The following is a 14,694-nucleotide window of genomic DNA, read 5'->3' as shown; positions in this document are numbered from 1 at the left end:
TTCTGAGAAACTCCTTAGTGTTCTGTTAATTCATTTCACAGAGTTACATCTGTATTTCGTGGATCTCTTTGCTAGCCTTATTTCTGTGGAATCTGAGAACAGATATTTCGGATCCCTTGGAAGACTATAGGGCCAAAGGAAATATCCTGCGATAACAAAGAGAAAGAAGCTTTCTGAGAAATTTCTTTGTGTTCTGTGAAATCATCTCACAGAGTTACAGCTTTCCCCTCAAGAAGCCTTTCGCTAAGACAGTTCTTGTGGAATTGGCAAAGTGATATTTGGAAGCCCATAGAAGGCTATGGTGAAAAAGGAAATATCCTCACATGAAATCTGGAAAGAGGCTTTCTGAGAAACTGCTTTGTGTTCTGTTAATTCATCTCACAGAGTTACATCTGTATTTCGTGGATCTCTTTGCTAGCCTTATTTCTGTGGAATCTGAGAACAGATATTTCGGATCCCTTGGAAGACTATAGGGCCAAAGGAAATATCCTCCGATAACAAAGAGAAAGAAGCTTTCTGAGAAACTTCTTTGTGTTCTGTGAAATCATCTCACAGAGTTACAGCTTTCCCCGCAAGAAGCCTTTCGCTAAGACAGTTCTTGTGGAATTGGCAAAGTGATATTTGGAAGCCCTTAGAGGGCTATGGTGAAAAAGGAAATATCCTCACATGAAATCTGGAAAGAAGCTTTCTGAGAAACTCCTTAGTGTTCTGTTAATTCATCGCACAGAGTTACATCTGTATTTCGTGGATCTCTTTGCTAGCCTTATTTCTGTGGAATCTGAGAACAGATATTTCCTTTCCCTTTGAAGACTATAGGGCCAAAGGAAATATCCTCCGATAACAAAGAGAAAGAAGCTTTCTGAGAAATTTCTTTGTGTTCTGTGAAATCATCTCACAGAGTTACAGCTTTCCCCTCAAGAAGCCTTTCGCTAAGACAGTACTTGTGGAATTGGCAAAGTGATATTTGGAAGCCCATAGAGGGCTATGGTGAAAAAGGAAATATCCTCACATGAAATCTGGAAAGTAGCTTTCTGAGAAAGTGCTTAGTGTTCTGTTAATTCATCTCACAGAGTTACATCTGTATTTCGTGGATCTCTTTGCTAGCCTTATTTCTGTGGAATCTGAGAACAGATATTTCGGATCCATTGGAAGACTATAGGGCCAAAGGAAATATCCTGCGATAACAAAGAGAAAGAAGCTTTCTGAGAAACTTCTTTGTGTTCTGTGAAATCATCTCACAGAGTTACAGCTTTCCCCTCAAGAAGCCTTTCGCTAAGACAGTTCTTGTGGAATTGGCAAAGTGATATTTGGAAGCCCATAGAGAGCTATGGTGAAAAAGGAAATATCCTCAGATGAAATCTGGAAAGAAGCTTTCTGAGAAACTGCTTAGTGTTCTGTTAATTCATCTCCCAGAGTTACATCTGTATTTCGTGGATCTCTTTGCTAGCCTTATTTCTGTGGAATCTGAGAACAGATATTTCGGATCCCTTGGAAGACTATAGGGCCAAAGGAAATATCCTCCGATAACAAAGAGAAAGAAGCTTTCTGAGAAACTTCTTTGTGTTCTGTGAAATCATCTCACAGAGTTACAGCTTTCCCCTCAAGAAGCCTTTCCCTAAGACAGTTCTTGTGGAATTGGCAAAGTGTTATTTGGAAGCCCATAGAGGACTATGGTGAAAAAGGAAATATCCTCAGATGAAATCTGGAAAGAAGCTTTCTGAGAAACTGCTTAGTGTTCTGTTAATTCATCTCACATAGTTATATCTATATTTCGTGGATCTCTTTGCTAGCCTTATTTCTGTGGAATCTGAGAACAGATATTTCGGATCCCTTGGAAGACTATAGGGCCAAAGGAAATATCCTCCGATAACAAAGAGAAAGAAGCTTTCTGAGAAACTTCTTTGTGTTCTGTGAAATCATCTCACAGCGTTACAGCTTTCCCCTCAAGAAGCCTTTCGCTACGACAGTTCTTGTGGAATAGGCAAAATGATATTTGGAAGCCCATAGAGGGCTATGGTGAAAAAGGAAATATCCTCAAATGAAATCTGGAAAGAAGCTTTCTGAGAAACTGCTTAGTGTTCTGTTAATTCATCTCACAGAGTTACATCTGTATTTCGTGGATCTCTTTGCTAGCCTTATTTCTGTGGAATCTGAGAACAGATATTTCGGATCCCTTGGAAGACTATAGGGCCAAAGGAAATATCCTGCGATAACAAAGAGAAAGAAGCTTTCTGAGAAACTTCTTTGTGTTCTGTGAAATCATCTCACAGAGTTACAGCTTTCCCCTCAAGAAGCCTTTCCCTAAGACAGTTCTTGTGGAATTGGCAAAGTGATATTTGGAAGCCCATAGAGGGCTACGGTGAAAAAGGAAATATCCTCACATGAAATCTGGAAAGTAGCCTTCTGAGAAACTGCTTTGTGTTCTGTTAATTCATCTCACAGAGTTACATCTGTATTTCGTGGATCTCTTTGCTAGCCTTATTTCTGTGGAATCTGAGAACAGATATTTCGGATCCCTTGGAAGACTATAGGGCCAAAGGAAATATCCTCCGATAACAAAGAGAAAGAAGCTTTCTGAGAAACTTCTTTGTGTTTTGTGAAATCATCTCACAGAGTTACAGCTTTCCCCTCAAGAAGCCTTTCGCTAAGACAGTTCTTGTGGAATTGGCAAAGTGATATTTGGAAGCCCATAGAGGGCTATGGTGAAAAAGGAAATATCCTCACATGAAATCTGGAAAGTAGCCTTCTGAGAAACTCCTTAGTGTTCCGTTAATTCATCGCACAGAGTTACATCTGTATTTCGTGGATCTCTTTGCTAGCCTTATTTCTGTGGAATCTGAGAACAGATATTTCCTTTCCCTTTGAAGACTATAGGGCCAAAGGAAATATCCTCCGATAACAAAGAGAAAGAAGCTTTCTGAGAAATTTCTTTGTGTTCTGTGAAATCATCTCACAGAGTTACAGCTTTCCCCTCAAGAAGCCTTTCGCTAAGACAGTTCTTGTGGAATTGGCAAAGTGATATTTGGAAGCCCATAGAGGGCTATGGTGAAAAAGGAAATATCCTCACATGAAATCTGGAAAGAAGCTTTCTGAGAAACTCCTTAGTGTTCTGTTAATTCATCTCACAGAGTTACATCTGTATTTCGTGGATCTCTTTGCTAGCCTTATTTCTGTGGAATCTGAGAACAGATATTTCGGATCCCTTGGAAGACTATAGGGCCAAAGGAAATATCCTCCTATAACAAACAGAAAGAAGCTTTCTGAGAAACTTCTTTGTGTTCTGTGAAATCATCTCACAGAGTTACAGCTTTCCCCTCAAGAAGCCTTTCGCTAAGACAGTTCTTGTGGAATTGGCAAAGTGATATTTGGAAGCCCATAGAGGGCTATGGTGAAAAAGGAAATATCCTCACATGAAATCTGGAAAGAAGCTTTCTGAGAAACTCCTTAGTGTTCTGTTAATTCATCACACAGAGTTACATCTGTATTTCGTGGATCTCTTTGCTAGCCTTATTTCTGTGGAATCTGAGAACAGATATTTTCTTTCCCTTTGAAGACTATAGGGCCAAAGGAAATATCCTCCGATGACAAAGAGAAAGAAGCTTTCTGAGAAATTTCTTTGTGTTCTGTGAAATCATCTCACAGAGTTACAGCTTTCCCCTCAAGAAGCCTTTCGCTAAGACAGTACTTGTGGAATTGGCAAAGTGATATTTGGAAGCCCATAGAGGGCTATGGTGAAAAAGGAAATATCCTCACATGAAATCTGGAAAGTAGCTTTCTGAGAAAGTGCTTAGTGTTCTGTTAATTCATCTCACAGAGTTACATCTGTATTTCGTGGATCTCTTTGCTAGCCTTATTTCTGTGGAATCTGAGAACAGATATTTCGGATCCATTGGAAGACTATAGGGCCAAAGGAAATATCCTGCGATAACAAAGAGAAAGAAGCTTTCTGAGAAACTTCTTTGTGTTCTGTGAAATCATCTCACAGAGTTACAGCTTTCCCCTCAAGAAGCCTTTCGCTAAGACAGTTCTTGTGGAATTGGCAAAGTGATATTTGGAAGCCCATAGAGAGCTATGGTGAAAAAGGAAATATCCTCAGATGAAATCTGGAAAGAAGCTTTCTGAGAAACTGCTTAGTGTTCTGTTAATTCATCTCCCAGAGTTACATCTGTATTTCGTGGATCTCTTTGCTAGCCTTATTTCTGTGGAATCTGAGAACAGATATTTCGGATCCCTTGGAAGACTATAGGGCCAAAGGAAATATCCTCCGATAACAAAGAGAAAGAAGCTTTCTGAGAAACTTCTTTGTGTTCTGTGAAATCATCTCACAGAGTTACAGCTTTCCCCTCAAGAAGCCTTTCCCTAAGACAGTTCTTGTGGAATTGGCAAAGTGTTATTTGGAAGCCCATAGAGGACTATGGTGAAAAAGGAAATATCCTCAGATGAAATCTGGAAAGAAGCTTTCTGAGAAACTGCTTAGTGTTCTGTTAATTCATCTCACATAGTTATATCTGTATTTCGTGGATCTCTTTGCTAGCCTTATTTCTGTGGAATCTGAGAACAGATATTTCGGATCCCTTGGAAGACTATAGGGCCAAAGGAAATATCCTCCGATAACAAAGAGAAAGAAGCTTTCTGAGAAACTTCTTTGTGTTCTGTGAAATCATCTCACAGCGTTACAGCTTTCCCCTCAAGAAGCCTTTCGCTACGACAGTTCTTGTGGAATAGGCAAAATGATATTTGGAAGCCCATAGAGGGCTATGGTGAAAAAGGAAATATCCTCAAATGAAATCTGGAAAGAAGCTTTCTGAGAAACTGCTTAGTGTTCTGTTAATTCATCTCACAGAGTTACATCTGTATTTCGTGGATCTCTTTGCTAGCCTTATTTCTGTGGAATCTGAGAACAGATATTTCGGATCCCTTGGAAGACTATAGGGCCAAAGGAAATATCCTGCGATAACAAAGAGAAAGAAGCTTTCTGAGAAACTTCTTTGTGTTCTGTGAAATCATCTCACAGAGTTACAGCTTTCCCCTCAAGAAGCCTTTCCCTAAGACAGTTCTTGTGGAATTGGCAAAGTGATATTTGGAAGCCCATAGAGGGCTACGGTGAAAAAGGAAATATCCTCACATGAAATCTGGAAAGTAGCCTTCTGAGAAACTGCTTTGTGTTCTGTTAATTCATCTCACAGAGTTACATCTGTATTTCGTGGATCTCTTTGCTAGCCTTATTTCTGTGGAATCTGAGAACAGATATTTCGGATCCCTTGGAAGACTATAGGGCCAAAGGAAATATCCTCCGATAACAAAGAGAAAGAAGCTTTCTGAGAAACTTCTTTGTGTTTTGTGAAATCATCTCACAGAGTTACAGCTTTCCCCTCAAGAAGCCTTTCGCTAAGACAGTTCTTGTGGAATTGGCAAAGTGATATTTGGAAGCCCATAGAGGGCTATGGTGAAAAAGGAAATATCCTCACATGAAATCTGGAAAGTAGCCTTCTGAGAAACTCCTTAGTGTTCTGTTAATTCATCGCACAGAGTTACATCTGTATTTCGTGGATCTCTTTGCTAGCCTTATTTCTGTGGAATCTGAGAACAGATATTTCCTTTCCCTTTGAAGACTATAGGGCCAAAGGAAATATCCTCCGATAACAAAGAGAAAGAAGCTTTCTGAGAAATTTCTTTGTGTTCTGTGAAATCATCTCACAGAGTTACAGCTTTCCCCTCAAGAAGCCTTTCGCTAAGACAGTTCTTGTGGAATTGGCAAAGTGATATTTGGAAGCCCATAGAGGGCTATGGTGAAAAAGGAAATATCCTCACATGAAATCTGGAAAGAAGCTTTCTGAGAAACTCCTTAGTGTTCTGTTAATTCATCTCACAGAGTTACATCTGTATTTCGTGGATCTCTTTGCTAGCCTTATTTCTGTGGAATCTGAGAACAGATATTTCGGATCCCTTGGAAGACTATAGGGCCAAAGGAAATATCCTCCTATAACAAACAGAAAGAAGCTTTCTGAGAAACTTCTTTGTGTTCTGTGAAATCATCTCACAGAGTTACAGCTTTCCCCTCAAGAAGCCTTTCGCTAAGACAGTTCTTGTGGAATTGGCAAAGTGATATTTGGAAGCCCATAGAGGGCTATGGTGAAAAAGGAAATATCCTCACATGAAATCTGGAAAGAAGCTTTCTGAGAAACTCCTTAGTGTTCTGTTAATTCATCACACAGAGTTACATCTGTATTTCGTGGATCTCTTTGCTAGCCTTATTTCTGTGGAATCTGAGAACAGATATTTCCTTTCCCTTTGAAGACTATAGGGCCAAAGGAAATATCCTCCGATGACAAAGAGAAAGAAGCTTTCTGAGAAATTTCTTTGTGTTCTGTGAAATCATCTCACAGAGTTACAGCTTTCCCGTCAAGAAGCCTTTCGCTAAGACAGTTCTTGTGGAATTGGCAAAGTGATATTTGGAAGCCCATAGAGGGCTATGGTGAAAAAGGAAATATCCTCAGATGAAATCTGGAAAGAAGCTTTCTGAGAAACTGCTTAGTGTTCTGTTAATTCATCTCACAGAGTTACATCTGTATTTCGTGGATCTCCTTGCTAGCCTTATTTCTGTGGAATCTGAGAACAGATATTTCGGATCCCTTGGAAGACTATAGGGCCAAAGGAAATATCCTCCGATAACAAAGAGAAAGAAGCTTTCTGAGAAACTTCTTTGTGTTCTGTGAAATCATTTCACAGAGTTACAGCTTTCACCTCAAGAAGCCTTTCGCTAAGACAGTTCTTGTGGAATTGGCAAAGTGATATTTGGAAGCCCATAGAGGGCTATGGTGAAAAAGGATATATCCTCCGATGAAATCTGGAAAGAAGCTTTCTGAGAAACTGCTTAGTGTTCTGTTAATTCATCTCGCAGAGTTACATCTGTATTTCGTGGATCTCTTTGCTAGCCTTATTTCTGTGGAATCTGAGAACAGATATTTCGGATCCCATTGATGACTATTGGGCCAAAGGAAATATCCTCCGATAACAAAGAGAAAGAAGCTTTCTGAGAAACTTCTTTGTGTTCTGTGAAATCATCTCACAGAGTTACAGCTTTCCCCTCAAGAAGCCTTTCGCTAAGACAGTTCTTGTGGAATTGGCAAAGTGATATTTGGAAGCCCATAGAGGGCTATGGTGAGAAAGGAAATATCCTCAGATGAAATCTGGAAAGAAGCTTTCTCAGAAACTGCTTAGTGTTCTGTTAATTCATCTCACAGAGTTACATCTGTATTTCGTGGATCTCTTTGCTAGCCTTATTTCTGTGGAATCTGAGAACAGATATTTCCTTTCCCTTTGAAGACTATAGGGCCAAAGGAAATATCCTCCGATAACAAAGAGAAAGAAGCTTTCTGAGAAACTTCTTTGTGTTTTGTGAAATCATCTCACAGAGTTACAGCTTTCCCCTCAAGAAGCCTTTCGCTAAGACAGTTCTTGTGGAATTGGCAAAGTGATATTTGGAAGCCCATAGAGGGCTATGGTGAAAAAGGAAATATCCTCACATGAAATCTGGAAAGAAGCTTTCTGAGAAACTCCTTAGTGTTCTGTTAATTCATCGCACAGAGTTACATCTGTATTTCGTGGATCTCTTTGCTAGCCTTATTTCTGTGGAATCTGAGAACAGATATTTCCTTTCCCTTTGAAGACTATAGGGCCAAAGGAAATATCCTCCGATAACAAAGAGAAAGAAGCTTTCTGAGAAATTTCTTTGTGTTCTGTGAAATCATCTCACAGAGGTACAGCTTTCCCCTCAAGAAGCCTTTCGCTAAGACAGTTCTTGTGGAATTGGCAAAGTGATATTTGGAAGCCCATAGAGGGCTATGGTGAAAAAGGAAATATCCTCAGATGAAATCTGGAAAGTAGCTTTCTGAGAAACTGCTTAGTGTTCTGTTAATTCATCTCACAGAGTTACATCTGTATTTCGTGGATCTCTTTGCTAGCCTTATTTCTGTGGAATCTGAGAACAGATATTTCGGATCCATTGGAAGACTATAGGGCCAAAGGAAATATCCTGCGATAACAAAGAGAAAGAAGCTTTCTGAGAAACTTCTTTGTGTTCTGTGAAATCATCTCACAGAGTTACAGCTTTCCCCTCAAGAAACCTTTCGCTAAGACAGTTCTTGTGGAATTGGCAAAGTGATATTTGGAAGCCCATAGAGGGCTATGGTGAAAAAGGAAATATCCTCACATGAAATCTGGAAAGAAGCTTTCTGAGAAACTCCTTAGTGTTCGGTTAATTCATCGCACAGAGTTACATCTGTATTTCGTGGATCTCTTTGCTAGCCTTATTTCTGTGGAATCTGAGAACAGATATTTCCTTTCCCTTTGAAGACTATAGGGCCAAAGGAAATATCCTCCGATAACAAAGAGAAAGAAGCTTTCTGAGAAATTTCTTTGTGTTCTGTGAAATCATCTCACAGAGTTACAGCTTTCCCCTCAAGAAGCCTTTCGCTAAGACAGTTCTTGTGGAATTGGCAAAGTGATATTTGGAAGCCCATAGAGGGCTATGGTGAAAAAGGAAATATCCTCAGATGAAATCTGGAAAGTAGCTTTCTGAGAAACTGCTTAGTGTTCTGTTAATTCATCTCACAGAGTTACATCTGTATTTCGTGGATCTCTTTGCTAGCCTTATTTCTGTGGAATCTGAGAACAGATATTTCGGATCCATTGGAAGACTATAGGGCCAAAGGAAATATCCTGCGATAACAAAGAGAAAGAAGCTTTCTGAGAAACTTCTTTGTGTTCTGTGAAATCATCTCACAGAGTTACAGCTTTCCCCTCAAGAAGCCTTTCGCTAAGACAGTTCTTGTGGAATTGGCAAAGTGATATTTGGAAGCCCATAGAGAGCTATGGTGAAAAAGGAAATATCCTCAGATGAAATCTGGAAAGAAGCTTTCTGAGAAACTGCTTAGTGTTCTGTTAATTCATCTCACAGAGTTACATCTGTATTTCGTGGATCTCTTTGCTAGCCTTATTTCTGTGGAATCTGAGAACAGATATTTCGGATCCCTTGGAAGACTATAGGGCCAAAGGAAATATCCTCCGATAACAAAGAGAAAGAAGCTTTCTGAGAAACTTCTTTGTGTTCTGTGAAGTCATCTCACAGAGTTACAGCTTTCCCCTCACGAAGCCTTTCCCTAAGACAGTTCTTGTGGAATTGGCAAAGTGTTATTTGGAAGCCCATAGAGGACTATGGTGAAAAAGGAAGTATCCTCAGATGAAATCTGGAAAGAAGCTTTCTGAGAAACTGCTTAGTGTTCTGTTAATTCATCTCACATAGTTATATCTGTATTTCGTGGATCTCTTTGCTAGCCTTATTTCTGTGGAATCTGAGAACAGATATTTCGGATCCCTTGGAAGACTATAGGGCCAAAGGAAATATCCTCCTATAACAAACAGAAAGAAGCTTTCTGAGAAACTTCTTTGTGTTCTGTGAAATCATCTCACAGAGTTACAGCTTTCCCCTCAAGAAGCCTTTCGCTAAGACAGTTCTTGTGGAATTGGCAAAGTGATATTTGGAAGCCCATAGAGGGCTATGGTGAAAAAGGAAATATCCTCACATGAAATCTGGAACGAAACTTTCTGAGAAACTCCTTAGTGTTCTGTTAATTCATCTCACAGAGTTACATCTGTATTTCGTGGATCTCTTTGCTAGCCTTATTTCTGTGGAATCTGAGAACAGATATTTCGGATCCCTTGGAAGACTATAGGGCCAAAGGAAATATCCTCCTATAACAAACAGAAAGAAGCTTTCTGAGAAACTTCTTTGTGTTCTGTGAAATCATCTCACAGAGTTACAGCTTTCCCGTCAAGAAGCCTTTCGCTAAGACAGTTCTTGTGGAATTGGCAAAGTGATATTTGGAAGCCCATAGAGGGCTATGGTGAAAAAGGAAATATCCTCAGATGAAATCTGGAAAGAAGCTTTCTGAGAAACTGCTTAGTGTTCTGTTAATTCATCTCACAGAGTTACATCTGTATTTCGTGGATCTCTTTGCTAGCCTTATTTCTGTGGAATCTGAGAACAGATATTTCGGATCCCTTGGAAGACTATAGGGCCAAAGGAAATATCCTCCGATAACAAAGAGAAAGAAGCTTTCTGAGAAACTTCTTTGTGTTCTGTGAAATCATATCACAGAGTTACAGCTTTCCCCTCAAGAAGCCTTTCGCTAAGACAGTTCTTGTGGAATTCGCAAAGTGATATTTGGAAGCCCATAGAGGGCTACGGTGAAAAAGGAAATATCCGCAGATGAAATCTGGAAAGAAGCTTTCTGAGAAACTGCTTAGTGTTCTGTTAATTCATCTCACAGAGTTACATCTGTATTTCGTGGATCTCTTTGCTAGCCTTATTTCTGTGGAATCTGAGAACAGATATTTCGGATCCCTTGGAAGACTATAGGGCCAAAGGAAATATCCTCCGATAACAAAGAGAAAGAAGCTTTCTGAGAAACTTCTTTGTGTTCTGTGAAATCATCTCACAGAGTTACAGCTTTCCCCTCAAGAAGCCTTTCGCTAAGACAGTTCTTGTGGAATTGGCAAAGTGATATTTGGAAGCCCATAGAGGGCTATGGTGAAAAAGGAAATATCCTCAGATGAAATCTGGAAAGAAGCTTTCTCAGAAACTGCTTAGTGTTCTGTTAATTCATCTCACAGAGTTACATCTGTATTTCGTGGATCTCTTTGCTAGCCTTATTTCTGTGGAATCTGAGAACAGATATTTCGGATCCCTTGGAAGACTATAGGGCCAAAGGAAATATCCTCCGATAACAAAGAGAAAGAAGCTTTCTGAGAAACTTCTTTGTATTTTGTGAAATCATCTCACAGAGTTACAGCTTTCCCCTCAAGAAGCCTTTCGCTAAGACAGTTCTTGTGGAATTGGCAAAGTGATATTTGGAAGCCCATAGAGGGCTATGGTGAAAAAGGAAATATCCTCACATGAAATCTGGAAAGAAGCTTTCTGAGAAACTCCTTAGTGTTCTGTTAATTCATCGCACAGAGTTACATCTGTATTTCGTGGATCTCTTTGCTAGCCTTATTTCTGTGGAACCTGAGAACAGATATTTCCTTTCCCTTTGAAGACTATAGGGCCAAAGGAAATATCCTCCGATAACAAAGAGAAAGAAGCTTTCTGAGAAATTTCTTTGTGTTCTGTGAAATCATCTCACAGAGTTACAGCTTTCCCCTCAAGAAGCCTTTCGCTAAGCCAGTTCTTGTGGAATTGGCAAAGTGATATTTGGAAGCCCATAGAGGGCTATGGTGAAAAAGGAAATATCCTCAGATGAAATCTGGAAAGTAGCTTTCTGAGAAACTGCTTAGTGTTCTGTTAATTCATCTCACAGAGTTACATCTGTATTTCGTGGATCTCTTTGCTAGCCTTATTTCTGTGGAATTTGAGAACAGATATTTCGGATCCATTGGAAGACTATAGGGCCAAAGGAAATATCCTGCGATAACAAAGAGAAAGAAGCTTTCTGAGAAACTTCTTTGTGTTCTGTGAAATCATCTCACAGAGTTACAGCTTTCCCCTCAAGAAACCTTTCGCTAAGACAGTTCTTGTGGAATTGGCAAAGTGATATTTGGAAGCCCATAGAGGGCTATGGTGAAAAAGGAAATATCCTCACATGAAATCTGGAAAGAAGCTTTCTGAGAAACTCCTTAGTGTTCTGTTAATTCATCGCACAGAGTTACATCTGTATTTCGTGGATCTCTTTGCTAGCCTCATTTCTGTGGAATCTGAGAACAGATATTTCCTTTCCCTTTGAAGACTATAGGGCCAAAGGAAATATCCTCCGATAACAAAGAGAAAGAAGCTTTCTGAGAAATTTCTTTGTGTTCTGTGAAATCATCTCACAGAGTTACAGCTTTCCCCTCAAGAAGCCTTTCCCTAAGACAGTTCTTGTGGAATTGGCAAAGTGTTATTTGGAAGCCCACAGAGGACTATGGTGAAAAAGGAAATATCCTCAGATGAAATCTGGAAAGAAGCTTTCTGAGAAACTGCTTAGTGTTCTGTTAATTCATCTCACATAGTTATATCTGTATTTCGTGGATCTCTTTGCTAGCCTTATTTCTGTGGAATCTGAGAACAGATATTTCGGATCCCTTGGAAGACTATAGGGCCAAAGGAAATATCCTCCTATAACAAACAGAAAGAAGCTTTCTGAGAAACTTCTTTGTGTTCTGTGAAATCATCTCACAGAGTTACAGCTTTCCCCTCAAGAAGCCTTTCGCTAAGACAGTTCTTGTGGAATTGGCAAAGTGATATTTGGAAGCCCATAGGGGGCTATGGTGAAAAAGGAAATATCCTCAAATGAAATCTGGAAAGAAGCTTTCTGAGAAACTGCTTAGTGTTCTGTTAATTCATCTCACAGAGTTACATCTGTATTTCGTGGATCTCTTTGCTAGCCTTATTTCTGTGGAATCTGAGAACAGATATTTCGGATCCCTTGGAAGACTATAGGGCCAAAGGAAATATCCTCCGATAACAAAGAGAAAGAAGCTTTCTGAGAAACTTCTTTGTGTTTTTTGAAATCATCTCACAGAGTTACAGCTTTCCCGTCAAGAAGCCTTTCGCTAAGACAGTTCTTGTGGAATTGGCAAAGTGATATTTGGAAGCCCATAGAGGACTACGGTGAAAAAGGAAATATCCTCACATGAAATCTGGAAAGAAACTTTCAGAGAAACTCCTTAGTGTTCTGTTAATTCATCTCACAGAGTTACATCTGTATTTCGTGGATCTCTTTGCTAGCCTTATTTCTGTGGAATCTGAGAAAAGATATTTCCTTTCCCTTTGAAGACTATGGGGCCAAAGGAAATATCCTCCGATAACAAAGAGAAAGAAGCTTTCTGAGAAACTTCTTTGTGTTCTGTGAAATGATCTCACAGAGTTACAGCTTTCCCCTCAAGAAGCCTTTCGCTAAGACAGTTCTTGTGGAATTGGCAAAGTGATATTTGGAAGCCCATAGAGGGCTATGGTGAAAAAGGAAATATCCTCAGATGAAATCTGGAAAGAAGCTTTTTGAGAAACTGCTTAGTGTTCTGTTAATTCATCTCACAGAGTTACATCTGTATTTCGTGGATCTCTTTGCTAGCCTTATTTCTGTGGAATCTGAGAACAGATATTTCGGATCCCTTGGAAGACTATAGGGCCAAAGGAAATATCCTCCGATAACAAAGAGAAAGAAGCTTTCTGAGAAACTTCTTTGTGTTCTGTGAAATCATCTCACAGAGTTACAGCTTTCCCCTCAGGAAGCCTTTCCCTAAGACAGTTCTTGTGGAATTGGCAAAGTGATATTTGGAAGCCCATAGAGGGCTATGGTGAAAAAGGAAATATCATCACATGAAATCTGGAAAGAGGCTTTCTGAGAAACTGCTTTGTGTTCTGTTAATTCATCTCACAGAGTTACATCTGTATTTCGTGGATCTCTTTGCTAGCCTTATTTCTGTGGAATCTGAGAACAGATATTTCGGATCCCTTGGAAGACTATAGGGCCAAAGGAAATATCCTCCGATAACAAAGAGAAAGAAGCTTCTGAGAAACTTCTTTGTGTTTTGTGAAATCATCTCACAGAGTTACAGCTTTCCCCTCAAGAAGCCTTTCGCTAAGACAGTTCTTGTGGAATTGGCAAAGTGATATTTGGAAGCCCATTGAGGGCTATGGTGAAAAAGGAAATATCCTCACATGAAATCTGGAAAGTAGCCTTCTGAGAAACTCCTTAGTGTTCTGTTAATTCATCGCACAGAGTTACATCTGTATTTCGTGGATCCTTTTGCTAGCCTTATTTCTGTGGAATCTGAGAACAGATATTTCCTTTCCCTTTGAAGACTATAGGGCCAAAGGAAATATCCTCCGATAACAAAGAGAAAGAAGCTTTCTGAGAAATTTCTTTGTGTTCTGTGAAATCATCTCACAGAGTTACAGCATTCCCCTCAAGAAGCCTTTCGCTAAGACAGTTCTTGTGGAATTGGCAAAGTGATATTTGGAAGCCCATAGAGGGCTATGGTGAAAAAGGAAATATCCTCAGATGAAATCTGGAAAGAAGCTTTCTGAGAAACTGCTTAGTGTTCTGTTAATTCATCTCACAGAGTTACATCTGTATTTCGTGGATCTCTTTGCTAGCCTTATTTCTGTGGAATCTGAGAACAGATATTTCGGATCCCTTGGAAGACTATAGGGCCAAAGGAAATATCCTCCGATAACAAAGAGAAAGAAGCTTTCTGAGAAACTTCTTTGTGTTCTGTGAAATCATTTCACAGAGTTACAGCTTTCACCTCAAGAAGCCTTTCGCTAAGACAGTTCTTGTGGAATTGGCAAAGTGATATTTGGAAGCCCATAGAGGGCTATGGTGAAAAAGGAAATATCCTCAGATGAAATCTGGAAAGAAGCTTTCTGAGAAACTGCTTAGTGTTCTGTTAATTCATCTCACAGAGTTACATCTGTATTTCGTGGATCTCTTTGCTAGCCTTATTTCTGTGGAATCTGAGAACAGATATTTCGGATCCCTTGGAAGACTATAGGGCCAAACGAAATATCCTCCGATAACAAAGAGAAAGAAGCTTTCTGAGAAACTTCTTTGTGTTCTGTGAAATCATCTCACAGAGTTACAGCTTTCCCCTCAAGAAGCCTTTCGCTAAGACAGTTCTTGTGGAATTCGCAAAGTGATATTTGGAAGCCCA

The sequence above is a fragment of the Macaca nemestrina genome, chromosome 13 (assembly GCF_043159975.1).
Source record: "Macaca nemestrina isolate mMacNem1 chromosome 13, mMacNem.hap1, whole genome shotgun sequence".
In the NCBI taxonomy this organism is placed as follows: Eukaryota; Metazoa; Chordata; class Mammalia; order Primates; family Cercopithecidae; genus Macaca; species Macaca nemestrina.
Note: the sequence above shows the minus strand (reverse complement) of the source record.